Raw genomic sequence first — 15,373 nt, forward strand, 5'->3', positions numbered from 1 at the left:
AACCTCCTCTCCAGTACCCCTAAATAGACCTTACCAGGGAGGCTGAGGAGTGTGATCGCTTTGGAACACACCCTCCGGTCCCCAATTTTTAAACAGAGGGACCACCACCCCGGTCTGCCAATCCAGAGGCACTCTCCCCGATGACCATGCGATGTTGCAGAGGCATGTCAACCAGGACAGCACAGCCCCACAACATCCATCAGCCTTGAGGAACTCCGGGCGGATCTCATCCACCCCTGGGGACCTGCCACCCAGGAGTTTCTGAACCACATCGGTGACTTCAACCACAGAGATAGGAGAGCCCACCTCAGAGTCCCCAGACTCTGCTTCCTTCAAGGAAGGTGTGCTGGTGGAGTTGAGGAGGTCTTCGAAGTACTCTGCCCACCGACTCACAACATCCCGAGTCAAGGTCATCAGCGCCCCATCTCCACTGTACACAGTGTTAGTGGTGCACTGCTTCCCCCTCCTGATACTTCAGATGGTAGACCAGAATTTCCTCGAAGCCGTCCGGAAATCGGCTTCCATGGCCTCACCGGACTCTTCCCACGCCCGAGTTATCGCCTCGGCGACCACTGAAGCTGCCTTCCACTTAGCCAGTCGGTACCCATCAGCTGCCTCTGGGGTCCCACAGGCCATAAAGGCCCGATAGGACTCCTTCTTCATCTTGACGGCATCCCTTACTGCTGGTGTCCACCAGCGAGTACAGGGGTTGCCGCCACGACAGGCACCAACGACCTTATGGCCACAACTCAGATTGGCCGCTTCAACAACAGAGGCATGGAACATGGTCCACTCGGACTCAATGTCCCCCACCTCCTCCGGGACATGGGAAAAGCTCTGTCGGAGGTGGCAGTTGAAACTCCTTCTGGCAGGGGATTCCGCCAGACGCTCCCAACAAACCCTCACAATACGTTTGGGTCTGCCAGATCGGACCGGCATCTTCCCCCAGCATCGGCGCCTACTCACCACCAGGTGGTGATCAGTTGACAGCTCACAACACTCGAGTTCTGATCGGTACTCTCCAGCACACCCTCCAAGGACTCCAAAAAGGGTGGGTACGCTGAGCTGCTGCATATGCACAAACAACAGTCAGGACCCGTCCTCCCACCCGAAGGCGGAGGGAGGCAACCCTCTCGTCTACTGGTGTAAACCCCAATATACAGTCACTGAGCCGGGGGGCAATGAGTATGCCCACACCAGCTCTGCGCCTCTCACCGTGGGAAACTCCAGAGTGGAAGAGAGTCTAACCCCTCTAGAGAGAACTGGTACCAGAACCCAGGCCGTGTGTGGAGGCAAGTCCGACTATATCTAGTCTGAACTTCTCTACCTCGCACACCAGCTTGGGCTTCCCTGCAAGAGAGATGACATTCCATGTCCCTAGAGCTAGCTTCTGTAGCCGAGGATCGGACCGCCAGGGCTCCCTCCTTTGGCTGCTGCCCAGCTCGCACTGCACCCGACCCCTTTGGCCCCTCCCATGAGTGGTGAGCCCATGAGAAGGGGGACCCATGTTATCTCTTCGGGCTGAGCCCCATGTGTATAGGCCCAGCCACCAGGCGCTCGCCAACGAGCCCCACCTCCAGGCCTGGCTCCAGAGGGAGGCCACGGTGACCCGCGTCCGTGCAAGGGAAACTTGAATCCATTTATCTTATTCATCTTAAGGGATCTTTTGAGCCATGCTTTCTCTGGTCCCTCACCTAGGACCTGTTTGCCATGGGTGACCCTGGCAGGGGCATAAAGCCGCAGACAACTTAGCTCCTAGGATCATTGGGGCACGCAAACCCCTCCACCAGGTGGTGTGGGGTTTAAAGATGACTCCTTCTAAAGAAATTCATTATTACATTCAACTGGTGCAACTCGAATATAGGTATTGGGGTGGCTTTTCTCTAATACTCTGTTTTATTCCAACTAACATCAGTTATTATTCAGCTGTTGTATCTGTAAGGAGACATAGACAATATACTACTCTCGCGTGTCGGAAGAAACGAGCCAATCATATGTATTAAATGTCTGTAACCCAAAATTGCTAACCGGATAATGTAAAAATAGAAAGTATTAAAATGGTACTAAAATATAATTATATAAATTAATATGTTAAATCACTGGGCGCTTAAGACTTGATCAATCTTGACACTCTCAATGACGATAGACATGTGCTTATTTGTTAGAGTAGACAAATACAATGTTGTCAAGTTTCATTTTGTTTCATGCTTGATTGACCTTGAAATGCTTGTGTTCAGACATCTTGCACACAATGGAAGTACAGAGAATCAGGGGTCCATTTCAGGTGAAGGGACCCATGAGCTCATGGTACTTTGACTTCATCTCAGAAAGAAAGATTTAACCCTCATTAGTAGACACACTGGCGCCTGTTAACTGACAACTTGGAGAAGATTTAATTTTGGACAGAAGGGAGTACTCTGTAGGAGTACTCGTACGCTCCATCATGAGAAAGGGTCACTAGCCTGGTTACAGACGTATCTCAGATATTATTTCTAAATCCAAAGCTTCCTCCTGCCTACTATATCCCCTCCCAACAATCCTGGTCAAATCCTGCTTGCCTTCTCTGCTTTCTTTCAATTCAGCCATCATCCATTCCTCACTGTCCACTGGAATTTTCCTGTCCCCTTCAAAACTGCAGCTGTCACCCTTATCTTGAAAAAACCTGGTTCAGATCCCAATGATTTCAATAACCTACGACCAATTTCTCACCTTCCTTTCATCTCCAAACTTCTTGAAAAAATTGTTGCCTCTCAACTTCACTCCCACCTCACCCATAATAATCTCTCCGAGCAATTCCAATCTGGTTTCCGACCCCGTCACAGCACAGAATCAGCCCTCTTAAAAATCACCAACGACCTAATGGCAGCAGACGCCGGTTTAATTTCAATACTCATCCTCCTTGACCTGAGTGCAGCTTTTGATACCATTTCCCACCCCATCCTCCTTAATAGACTCTCCACCATAGGCATCACTCACACACCCTTACACTGGTTTCACTCCTATCTCTCTGGGCGGACTGAGTTCATCCAACTCAATTCCTTCACTTCACAGTCTCTTCTGGTGTGCCCCAGGGCTCTGTCCTGGGACCCCTCCTCTTCATTAACTACCTTCTCCCCCTTGGCAATATTTTCCGTAAATTTGGAATACATTTTCACTGCTTCCCGGATGACACCCAGCTCTACCTCTCCAGCAAACCCGATGCCTCCCTCCCAACCTCCTCCCTCTCACACTGCCTTTCAGAAATTAAATCTTGGTTCACACATAACCTCCTCCAACTTAACAGTGACAAAACAGAACTCCTCCTCGTCTGTACCAAATCCACCCTGCACAAAACCAACAGTTTCTCTCTCACTATTGATAACTCCACTGTGTCCCCCTCTATTCAGGTCAAGAGCCTGGATGTCATCCTCGATAGCTCAGTATCGTTCCACTCTCATATCAATAACATAACCCGGTCCGCATATTTCCATCTACGCAATATCAACCGTCTCTGTCACTCTCTCACCCCTTACTCCACTGCTATTCTTGTTCACAGTCTCGTCACCTCCCATATTGACAATTGCGATTCACTTGTTTTTGGTGTCCACAACAAATTCCTCCATAAACTTCAACTCCAGAATTCTTCAGCCCGTATCATCACTGGAACCCCCTCCTTCCATCACCTCACTCCCATCCTCCAACAGCTCCACAGTGGCTCCCTGTCAAACTGAGGATCAACTTCAAAATACTCCTCTTCACATTCACATCCATAACCTTGCCCCCCCCTACCTGTCGGACCTTCTTCAAATTTCCGTTCCCTCTCATTCTCTTGGGCCCTCAGCCTCCCTCCACCTCTGTGTACCCTCTGCCCGTCTCAGCACGATGGGGTACAGAGCTTTCAGCCGCCCTGCCCCCAAACTTTGGAACTCACTCCCACCCGACATCCATAAAATTGACTCTCTTCCAATATTCAAAACTCATCTCAAAACCAACCTATTTTAAATGGCATATTTAGTTGAACTATTTAGTTAAAGGCGCTTATAAGTAAAATGTTTTATTATTATTATTAGCAGTTCATGGAAAGACCGCTCATTAAAATGTCTAAGTTTCTGTTAGTTTATGGATGTTGATGCTGGTACCAAGGGAATGCTTTGTCTTTGGGGGTCCACAGGGGCGACCCAATGGGGGGGCTGTCCAGGGGTGTGGTATGTAAATGAAGATGGGATTGTTTTTCTGATGTATTACTTGTAATTTGCATACACAATCAATAAAAAGGCCGGCAGAGGCTGCAGAGGTCGGGTGACAGTGGGAAGCGCACACTGAGTGACTTCATGGAGAACTGTACCTCCTGCCCGCAGTGAAAGACAATTTATTGCCGAGTTCGAGCCTTTGTCAACTGTCAGAGCGAAAATCTCTGACATTACTTGGGGGCTCGTGTCCGGGTGGCAAAGCCTCTCCTGCGGTTGGCGATCTGCAGCGGCTGAACCAAATCGGTGCACTGTCTGAGCCTACTGGGACTTCAGAGACCTCTTTTCTCGGGGCCGCCAATCCGACAGACCTGGACAGGCTCGACCAGCGGGACAGGTTGCTGGAAATTTGAGGGCAGTCTGATTTGTGTAGTACGGGCCTGGTAACTCCGGAATCAGAAGCTAGTTTCCATGGTTGTTGTGTAGCTATCTAAACTTCAGTGTTTTGGGCTGCGGCTTCAGTGGCATGAGAGTACAGGGCGGATAGCCCCGGAAACAGGAGTTAGCTTCAGGGGCAAAGGACCTGATCAGTCCTGTGAGAGTGTCTGTATGTGTCTGTGCGTGTTGGAGTCAATGTCGCAAGCTTGACGCGTGAGTGTCGCGTGGGCTATTTCCTGTGTGTGCATATGTCTGGTTGGGGGTTACGATACCGTGCGGTGCTGTAACCCATATAATACGCAGTGGGATTGTAAACAGCAGACCTTCGTGGATGCATTATGCAAGAAAATCCCACCCCTCGGGTTGAAGTGGATTTTACCACGATTGTAAATTTGACTTGCTGTCCTACTGATGAAATCCAGTTTTAGTGACCGCCCTATGCGGTTGTAAACTGGACCAAATTGGGATTAAACACTAACAAAAAAAAAAACAAAAGGAGGGGAAGGAAGTTGCGAATAATTCACTCCGGTTCGATAGCAATAGTGATTTTTTTTTCCAAGATGGCGCCCGAGTAGGCAGCCTTCGGCAAGTGCTCTTCAAGAGCCTTGCTTTTTTGTTCTTTTTTGGTGTTTTTGTCTTTTGTTTTGTCACGTTGTTTGTTGTTTCATCGTGTGGACCTGATATGGACTGTTTTCAGCGTTTTTTGGCCACGACATTCGTCAAAGGAGAAGTATCTGTGCTTGGTGGTTGCGCCTTCTCGGCAGCACGCCTGTACCAACACAGATTTTGATTGGGAGGAATGTCGGCGCCATTGACTGTCGGTGCTGGACAGACCTGGGGCACTTGTGTTTTTTGCGCCTGCAATGGGCAGCATTTTTCACAACCCCATTTTGTTCAGTGGATATGTCGGCGCTGTGGGACAGTCGGCATTGTGTGGCTGGATGGATGGCTGCTGAAGTTGAGGATGAGGAGAGAGGAGCGTTGGCGCAGAGCGCCGATTCGTATTTGGAATCGAGAGTCGCCGCTTGAATTTAAATGGATTTCCATGGGACAGGAGAAGTGAAGCAATCTCTTTTTTCGTCAATGGATGCTACAGCTTCTTGTTGACTTTGAAACTTAGCTTGTAGCCGACGTGTGCACATTTTGAGCATGACATCTCTGATCCACTGGTTAAAGGACACTATTTTGATTCTCTCCTCTTTCATCTCAAACTGCTTGAAACAACAAAGCGTGTTACGGAAAAGTGGTTAGGACTGCACGACTGTCCGTGTTTTATGTTATGTGTTGTGTTAATTATTTTACTTAATGTTAACTGTTTTGTTAAGCGCTTTGTTACAGCTGCCGCTGTTGTAAAAGCGCTATATAAATCAGCATGTATTGTATTGTATTGTATTGTGATAATAATAATAATAATAAATGCTCTTGCGATGTGGAGGCCCAGTCTCATTCGGCTGGGTCGTCATAGTGCGTAGAGCCGATCAGCTTCACCAGGGCCCGCCAATGACCACGTCATGAGCCAGGTCCGTTGCATCCTCCAGGGTCAGGCCCTGGTGCTTGAGATACTCCCTAATGACATCAAGCCATCTGGTGTGGGGTCTGCCGCGTGGCCTTTAAGCCGGCTGTCACTGGATCGAATGAGAAGATGGCGCGAGTTGGGTGTTCCAGGGGTAATCGGAAGATATGTCCAAGCCAACGGATGTGCCTCTGAGTGGCCAGTCGGGATGCAGGAGGCTGAAGAGTACGTTTTCGGAGGTCTAAGTTGGCAACATGGGGGTGCCAGCTGATGTTCAAGATGGTTCTGAGTGACCTGCTGTCAAAGCCATCGATCCTCTTGGCCAGGGTCTTTTAAAGGCCAAGATTCTGCACCATACAAGAGGATGGGAAGAACTGCTGAATTATAGATCTTGGTCTTTTGGGACACTGAATGGTGGCGCCAGAGGGGCCGCCACAGTGACTGCATAGCTGCAGCCGCAAGGGCGCGTCTGCGGTCAATCTCTGGCTTGAGATCACCACTGCTTGTAATGGTGGAGCCCAGGTAGATGACCGAATTGACGAATTGCGCTTCGTCTGTGCCAAAAAACAGGGGGAAAGGGTGGGGTCCGTCACCGATATACATACAGTAAGTTTGGTTTTCTGCCAGCTTACTTGGAGGCCCAGCTTTGCTGCTTCTGCTTGGTATATGGAGAGAGCACTGCTGAGGTCTTGGAGGGAGTTGCTGAACAGGGTGGTGTCATCAGCGTATTCAAGGTCGGTCAGGTGGAAGTTGCCGAACGGCACGCCTGAGACTTGCTCCCGGACTCGGATCATAAGGTGGTCAATGACAGAGTTAAAAAGGTCAGGAGCGGCCACGCAGCCCTGTCCGACCCCGCTGTTAATGGGGAACCACTCTGAGTCCTTCCCATTCACACGAACACAGCTCTCTGAGTTGTTGTAGAGTTGCTGGACCAATGTGGTTATTTTGGGTGGAACTCCAAGGTATTTCAGAATGTTCCAAAGGGAGAGGTGGTCAACTGCATCAAAGGCAGCTTTAAGATCTATAAAGGCTATAAAGAGATGTTGGTCCTTCCAAAACTCTCTGACCTTCTCAACAATGAGTCTAATTGCGGAGATGTGATCTATAGATCTATATTCCCCCAACCACCAGCTGCACCCACTCTAACTGAGGGCTTCTCCTCCCCCTCCTCCTTCGACCAGCTCACAACAACCCAGTCTGTCACCTGGTTCCTGCCCGTCCGTCACAACAGAGCAGGTGAGGAACCAACTGAGGAAGCTGAATGTGAGGAAGGCAGCAGGTCCAGACAAGATCAGTTCCCGGCTCCTCAGGACCTGCTCTGACCAGCTGTGTGACATCATCCAGCACATGTTCAACCTGAGCCTGAAGCTGGGCAGAGCTCCACAGCTGTGGAAAACTTTGTGCCTGGTCCCAGTGTCCAAGAACCCCACCCTCAGGAGCTGAACAGCTACAGACCGGTGGCGCTGATGTCTCACCTGATGAAGACACTGGAGAGACTCGTCCTCGTCTACCTTCGACCGCTGGTGAGCTCGGCACTGGACCCGCTGCAGTTTGCCTATCAGCCCGGCATCGGCGTGGAGGACGCCATTATCTACCTCCTCCACTCAGTGCTGTTACACCTGGAGAAGGCTGGGAGCACTGTGAGAATCATGTTCTTTGATTTCTCCAGTGACTTCAACACCATCCGCCCCCAACTTACTGGGAGACAAACTGCAGAACGCCGGAGTGGACCTCCACCTCACAGCATGGATTACAGACTACCTCACAAACCGGCCGCAGTACGTGAGAGTACAGAGCTGTGAGTCGGACAGGCTTCTCTGCAGCACTGGAGCAGGACTGTTCTGGCTCCATTCCTGTTCATCCTCTACACCTCGGACTTCAGACACACCACTCCAAACTGCCACCTTCAGAAGTTCTCCGATGACTCTGCGATTGTAGGCCTCATTACAGATGGAGCTGATCGGGAGTACAAGGGACTGACGAAGGACTTTGTGGATTGGTGCCAGCAGAATCACCTCCGGATCAACCCTAGGAAAACTAAGGAGCTGGTTGTGGATTTCAGCAGGAAACAGTCCTCACCTGCATTGATGAACATCCAGGGTATGGACATACCTCCTTCAAGTACCCTAGGTGTTCTTCTAAACAATAAACTGGACTGGTCTACTAACACGGATGCCCTGATTAGGAAAGGACAGAGCCGACTCTTCCTACTCAGGAAACTGAGGTCTTTTGGGGTTCAGGGGTCACTCTTTAAGACTTCCTATAACTCGGTGGTGGCTTCGGCCATCCATTATGGCATTGTCTGCTGGTCAGGCGGCATCTCGTCCCGGGACAGAAAGAGACTGGAGCGACTGGCCAGGAGGGCCAGTTCTGTCCTGGGCTGCTCCCTAGACACTCAAGAGGAGGTGGGCAACAGGAGGATGCTAGCTAAGCTAAAAGCTATGATGGACAGTCCCTCCCACCCCCTCCAGCCCGCCCTGACAGCACTAGGTAGCTCCTTCAACCAGAGACTGTTACACCCGCGCTGCAAGAAGAAGAGATACCGCCACTCGTTCCTACCGACTGCTGTCAGGCTGCTGAATAAAAAATAAAATGTGTTATCTATATCTATATTTATATTGCACTTAATTGAACAGTGTACATTGAAACTAACATTTATTTTGTGAATGCAAACACTTGTTTTCCTCATTTCTTCTTTCTACCCACAATCTTGCTGCTATAGACTGTAAATTTCCCCAGTGTGGGACAAATAAAGAGTATCTTATCTTATCTTATAGTGAACCAGTTGGGCATGAAGCCAGCTTGTTGAGGGCAGCAATGGCATCGAATGGCAGGAAGAGCACAGGTGAGAAGGATACGGGTGAACAGTTTTGCAGGTATGGAAAGCAGTGAGATGCCTCTGTAGTTGTTGCAAGTTGCTTGTCGCCTTTCTGCTTCCAGAATGGCAGGATGATGCCCCGGGTCCAGTCTGTGGGGGGCTGTTCTTCCACCCACGCGTGGTTAACGATGTGGGTGAGCCACTGGGCCATGGAGTCGCCACCTTCTTTGAGCAGCTCTGCGGTGATGGCACAGATTCCAGGGGCCTTGTGATTTTTGAGAGTTTTTATTGCTGCTCTGACCTCATCGATTGTGACTGGGTCAATTTTGCAGTGGGGGTTGGGGGTGGTGGAGTTGGCACCAGTAACAAGACGGGGGTCGGTAGGAACTGGAAGATGATGAAGGAGATTGCTGAAGTGCTCTTTCCAGCGTTCAAGGCAGTCTATTTCTGTGGTGATGCGATTGCCACTGGCATCCTCCATGAGGATGGTCTTGATGCATGGTCCGATACGGGCTTGGCGCAGCATTCGAAAGACCTGTCTGAGGTCAATGCTCTATGCTGCTGATTCCAGGCGTTCAGCCTCTTCTCCCCAGTACCTCTCCCCGTCAGTTACAATTGCTGCATTTCGTGCTGCATTCAGCCTCCGGTACTCCGTCATATCAACGTGCAGGCAGACATCATGGCGGCGGTCAATGATGTTGAGGGTCAGTTGTGAGATCCATGGTTGTTTGGGAAAAGATCTTTTACCTAGACCTTTAGTTTGAAAGTCTCCCAGTCCGCGATGTCATCATTGGCCAGGGCGGTGAAGGCATTGGTGATGGACCGGCGATATGCAGAGGCAGTGGTGGGGTCACAGAGTCTGGAAGACATTAAGCGTGGTTGTGGCCTGGTAGATGGGTCTGCTCGTATTTTAAGTCATAGCTGGGCAACCAACAGGCAGTGGTCTGTATTGCCCAGCTGTGCTCCTCTGAAGACCCTGCAGTTGGTGACGGAGCATCGCCAGCGACTGGAGATGTTGTCTATCGCCTTCCGGGTTCTTCCATCAGGACTCTACCAGGTCCAGTGATGGATCTGCTTGCGAGGGAACCAGGTGTCGGTGATGCAGAGGTTATTTGAATGGCAGAGGAAAAGCAGACATTTGCCGTTATCATTTGTGGTGTTGTCAACAAAGGTGGTGCCAGTGGGTTGTGTGGGGGTTTGGTGAGATGGTCCTTCTCTGGAGGAGGAAGAGAAGGTTGCGTTGGCGTCAGTAGAGTCACTTTGTAGTCAGTTTTTCTCTACAAAGTTCCTCCTCGTATTCTGATGTCCTTCTTGCGTACACAGTTCACATGAACAATACAACAACACTTTACGCTGACGATCTCTGCGGTGTGTAGATGACAGGCGGCTCTGTGTTAGCGTTTGGCTAACTAGGCCGAGAAACACCAACATACATCGAGACGACTTTAACTCATTGAATACCACCCCTTTTCACTGGAGCAACCCCCTCAATCCCTCACATTTTACTGAATTTTGACAGATTTGCAAGGCCCACAGAATTTTCTGTCCTATGTCTATATATACATGCAACCTGTCAAAAGAAAGGTGAGACTCTCTTCTTTCAGCAGAAAAAAACGTTTGTTTCTATCTTTCTCCGTTCGTTGGCAATCAGCATTAGAAAACTGCTAAGTTTTATGGAAAAGGCCGATTTTCTGCAGAAATCCACAGAAAATGAGCTTTTTGTAAAAGCATGCATTTCAAGCATCATTTCAAGTTTTACACTATTTTTTTGCTTTTGTGGCAGCTCAAATACCTCGATAATGTGTTCCTCCTACAAAAGAACATTACAAATAATGTTTTTGTAGCAAAATAATTTATTTGCACACAACAAAACTATTGAACTATGAACAAAAGTGCAGCTGTGGAGAAGATGGTTTTTGGCTTCCATCCAGTTTGTCACCACATCGATTCATCCCACCACGTCCAGATGCACGACCTATAAATTATAGAAATATAAAAAGTTGCAAATATATCTTGCTGCAGAGTGAGGTACAATAATTTTATTTACCTTTCTTTCCACCACCAAAGCGAGGAGTCGTCATCTTTTGGCTTCTGGTTGGACAATCTGTAATGTATAGAAGTATGTACAATTACCACACTTTTATTTTTCTATTTTTTTTATTGTTGCTTTCCACTTACATTTCAACATCTCTCACACACACACACATACATGCTCGCACACTGCTATTTACACCATTCATTCCACGTTGCTCAGCATCCAATTTGAAATGAAATGGAATATGAATTTAACACTAGTGGTTTTAGCAGAGCTGAGCGGACCAAATGTGTCCTGTTTTTTTTTTTTAAACCTATGGCGACATGCAAGTCAGCGCATATTTTCATCCACATCTACGAGACGCATCAACCGTACATAAATGATTAGTGTTACTGGCAACTTCATAGTATAGCGGGGAATGTAGCGGTACATAAAAGTGACTTGAGGAGGCATAAGAAGTGATGAAGTTTTGAATGGGAACTTGCAAGCTAGTCAGCAGTTACCTCCTCGTTCCAGCGGCTCTGGCGAGGACTCTCAGCTGCTTTCCGTTATGTCCGAAGGCACATATTCGTCCGACATCGGGATCCAAATCGCTCTCCAATTCATCGTTTTCGCCGTCGTCTTTACGAGACGATTCCAACGAACCGCTGACGTGTGCCCGGCGTCGGCCATGCGAAGCAATGCAGCCTCTTTGCCGTCATCGCTGGAAGTCGCCGGGGAGACGATTTGTGGGTGACGTGGGGCATCGGGAGGCACAAAATGCTCTGCCAAGCGATGATCGCTGACGTGGAGCAAGTTCATCTTCATCAGATGAACTCGAAACTCGGCGTGAGCTACGCGGGCTGCGTGTAGCACGCCATGTTTGTGCAGGCCGACGTTCGTTTGACGGGTGCCGCTTTCGATTAGTGATTGAAGCGTCATTTTCTCTTCCACACAAACACCATCTCCTTTGTTGTTTTGTTTCGAGGACGCTTTTATACCGAAAAAAAAAATCATTTTTAGTTAGTTATTTCCTTTTCTCCATCGTTGCTAGTTGCTAATGTTCCAATCCACAATCCACATAAGATATAAGATATTTTTATATCTTTATATCTTTATATCTTTATATCTTTTTATATCTTTTATATCTTTATTTGTCCCACACTGGGGACAAATAAAGGGACATACGCCCCTCCTTCACTATACGCCCTTTCTACTACTTCTGCTGCGTGATCCTGGTTGATCTTTGCACCACTGTCACCCGATGGCCATTTTTTTGCTATTTAACATTGCCGTCAAGCCTAATCCTGTGGCGAGAAGTTGCATCGGACTCTCTTGCACCCTCCCCCATGAAAACACGTGATTGACGTATTAATACGTCATGGGGAGGGAATGGCTATGCGCTAATTGACGTATTTATACGTCAAAGGGTGTAAATGAGTTAATCGGACACGAAGCTTCAACGAAAGATGTTTTGGTCCAGCGAGATGATGGTGGACACCCCGAGTGGAGGTTTGAGCACGTTGACTACAAATTCAGGAGAATTTGGGAAAGAGTGTCTGTCCATCCTCGCGCCCCAGTCCGAGACTGCAATCAAGCCAGCGATTGTATATACTCTGCATTCCAGTAACGTGCTGCCAGCCAGCGGCGTTGGCCACCTTCAAAATAAAAGCTCTTCAAATAATATATGCTCGTTTCTGATTTGGATTTCAAATACTGTATTGTTCAAATAAAAGTGTTGAAGATAATTTCTTCAGGTAACGATGAGTTCACTCAGAGAGAATTCAAACTCTCTCAGAATAGCAACAAGAAGCGTTCTGAAGTTGAGACAGAAAATAACGTCAATGTGAACTCTCGATTAATCACAAAAATCTGACCACATTAAAAATTAATTAATTACCGTAAATTCCGGGGTACAGTCCCCACCTGATTAAGAGCCGCATGCTCAGATTTATGAAGAAAAATCAATTTTGTATTTATATGCGCCGCACCGTACTATAAACCGCTGGCCAATGAGTAGGCGGGTGTTCGCTTCTGCGTCCCAGCCGTCGTGGAGCGCCTCCAGGTGAGGCGGCTGACGCGGTCGCCGGCTGAACCCCCGCAGAAAAAGAACGCAATATTTCTTAAGGTTAAAATAATCTCCATATTTTTATGAGCATGATAAATGCATTTGCACAACGAAATTACGCTGAAACACACAATAAGAGGCCAGACAAAGAGAGATCTTGATGTGCATTTGCGTAATTACGAGGAGAAATACTGCAGCCCACTAGGCTTAAATAGAATAATGCAAATCATATAAATGGGAAAAGATGTATGAAATTATTTCTATAGTCAGCCGCTTAAAAATGATCATCGTTGGCAGCTTAAGGCCCGATGCTGCGCGGCTCAAAACACAGGTAAAATGTGTTCTCTCGTGGCCGCTTGTTTTCAGTATGACGGGGAGTCACCTTTTTTATTAATTACAGTCCGAGTGAGAGGCAAATCAAATGTCAGAGGGTGTTTGTCCATATTTATTATTTCATGTGGGCTGATGGAATTCTCCGCTATCTTTGTTTGTGTGAATGTGCGGAACGAAGCAAGTTTGTCCTCGTAATTGGGAGGGAGCTGCTGACACAACATCGTGCGTGCCCTAATAGACAGGCTTCCATTTCATGAATCTATAACACCACGACGGCCCACCTTTAAAACCTTTAAAAGCTTTGGTTGTCTTTTTACACTGGCTCAGTTCTTCTTGCCGGAGCCTCCACCTTCGCACCATCGACTCGTCTATGCCAAGATTACGGGCAGCAGCTCAATTTCCTTCTTTAACTGCCAGAGTGATCGCTTTTAGTTTAAAAGCTGCATCATATGCTTTTCGTCTGGTATTCTCCATGTTGATCAGAAGAAAGACGGAAATAAGGAAGTTGTGATTACCGGTAATCATACAATTTCATTGGACCCCTGTATACTACTCATTCATTTTATTGGTCGACTGTTGCCGGGTAACACATTTTTCCCCGCTACGGCAAAAGAGCGGAAGTTCTGATTCGTCATCCAATCTCATTGGACCTCAGCGAAAGACTCATTCATTTTATTGGTCCATGTTTTTCCCGCGATGGAAAAAAAAAATTAAAAAGCCGCCTCATATTACACGCCGCAGTGTTGAAAGTGTGGAAAAAAAGTAATTCGGAATTTACGGTAATTACATTTTTCTTTTCCCGGAACCAGACAAGGTCCCAGGCACACTATGCCACCCCAGGTATCTAACCCCAGTACTTTCATTAAGATCTGATGTTACATTTCAAAATAAAAGGCCTCTAAAATCAGCAATTTTTACCTTTACGCTTGTTTAAAAAATAAAATAAAAAATATTTTATCGGCCGTTGTGAGCAAAAGCTGATCGGAAAATTGATAGATGAATGCATGTTTGGTTTCTCTTTGGTTATTGTTGTGTTTTCTTTTTACCTCGCTGTTTTATTTGGGTGAAAATAACAGTTTGGTTTTTTGAGTTAACCTGAAAGTTGCTGTGCTTTATTTATTTATTTATTTATTCCAAAGCAATTATTTCAGCTTGAATTTTCTTTTTATGATCTTCAATTAAAGGGTGTGGACTCAAATGTTACTTTTAAATTCACTGTATTTATTTTACACAAATGTCAATAAAATTGATGACAATAATGATGATGACAAATGTCAATAAAACAATGATGTGCTGATTAATGACGTATTTATTATGTCAATTGGTAGGATTCAAATCAAGACAATGACGAACCAAAGTGTCACTCTTCCCTCTGCTCAACTTTCATTGTGCATGTGTGTTCAGCGACAAGTCAGCGTTCATGCAGCAGTGATGGGAATTCCGGCTCTTTTGAGAGAGCCGGTTCTTTTGGTTTTGCTCACCAAAAAGATCCGGCTCTTTCGGCTCCCAAATGGCTTCTCAGTTTTTTTGTTGCTTAAATTAATTCACTACCAAAAATAATGTAAAATGATGTGTAAAATGAATTACTAATGTAAAAAATATACAGTATATCAAATATTTATTATTTATATGGCTTTATTTATATTCTTCTGAACATACTCAACATGGAGTACAACATGGAGTGCTACAAAAAATAAAGTTCAAAGTTCAAAAACAAAGACCCATCTCAAAACAAGGTCAACAAGAAGTTCCTGATTGTGTATATTTCTAAGCTTTTAACTATTAACAGTAAAACAACATAAGTAAGCTTTGATTACGTATGTTATAATTATAAATTGTAAAATAAAAAGAAAAAAGCAGCATCTGGGAAAAAGTTTTAGCTAGTCTTTAGCGAAGATTGGCCTTAAGAAAAACCAAGTGCCTCAGCTTTGAGGGGTTGATCCTGTTTCTCCTCTCTGTTAATATCTGCTTTCAAACAGCCATCGGTGCATACAAAGTGCTGTACATGGAGCAATTTAACATA

At 46.8% G+C, this 15,373-nt stretch overlaps 1 long non-coding RNA gene across 1 annotated transcript; it reads right to left on the reverse strand.

Moving 5' to 3' along the window:
* Positions 1-10,768: 10,768 nt before the first annotated feature.
* LOC147197853 (uncharacterized) lies at positions 10,769-11,704 on the reverse strand. The gene is made up of 3 exons (XR_015102307.1): positions 11,474-11,704; positions 10,983-11,039; positions 10,769-10,910 (listed from the first exon to the last, which is right to left on the reverse strand). It is a non-coding gene; the product is annotated as an uncharacterized LOC147197853 (long non-coding RNA).
* Between the last annotated feature and the right edge of the window lie 3,669 nt (positions 11,705-15,373).

Source organism: Hippocampus guttulatus, chromosome 11, assembly GCF_054856545.1.
Source record: "Hippocampus guttulatus isolate MCC_2025c chromosome 11, RoL_Hgut_1.0, whole genome shotgun sequence".
Taxonomy (NCBI): domain Eukaryota; kingdom Metazoa; phylum Chordata; class Actinopteri; order Syngnathiformes; family Syngnathidae; genus Hippocampus; species Hippocampus guttulatus.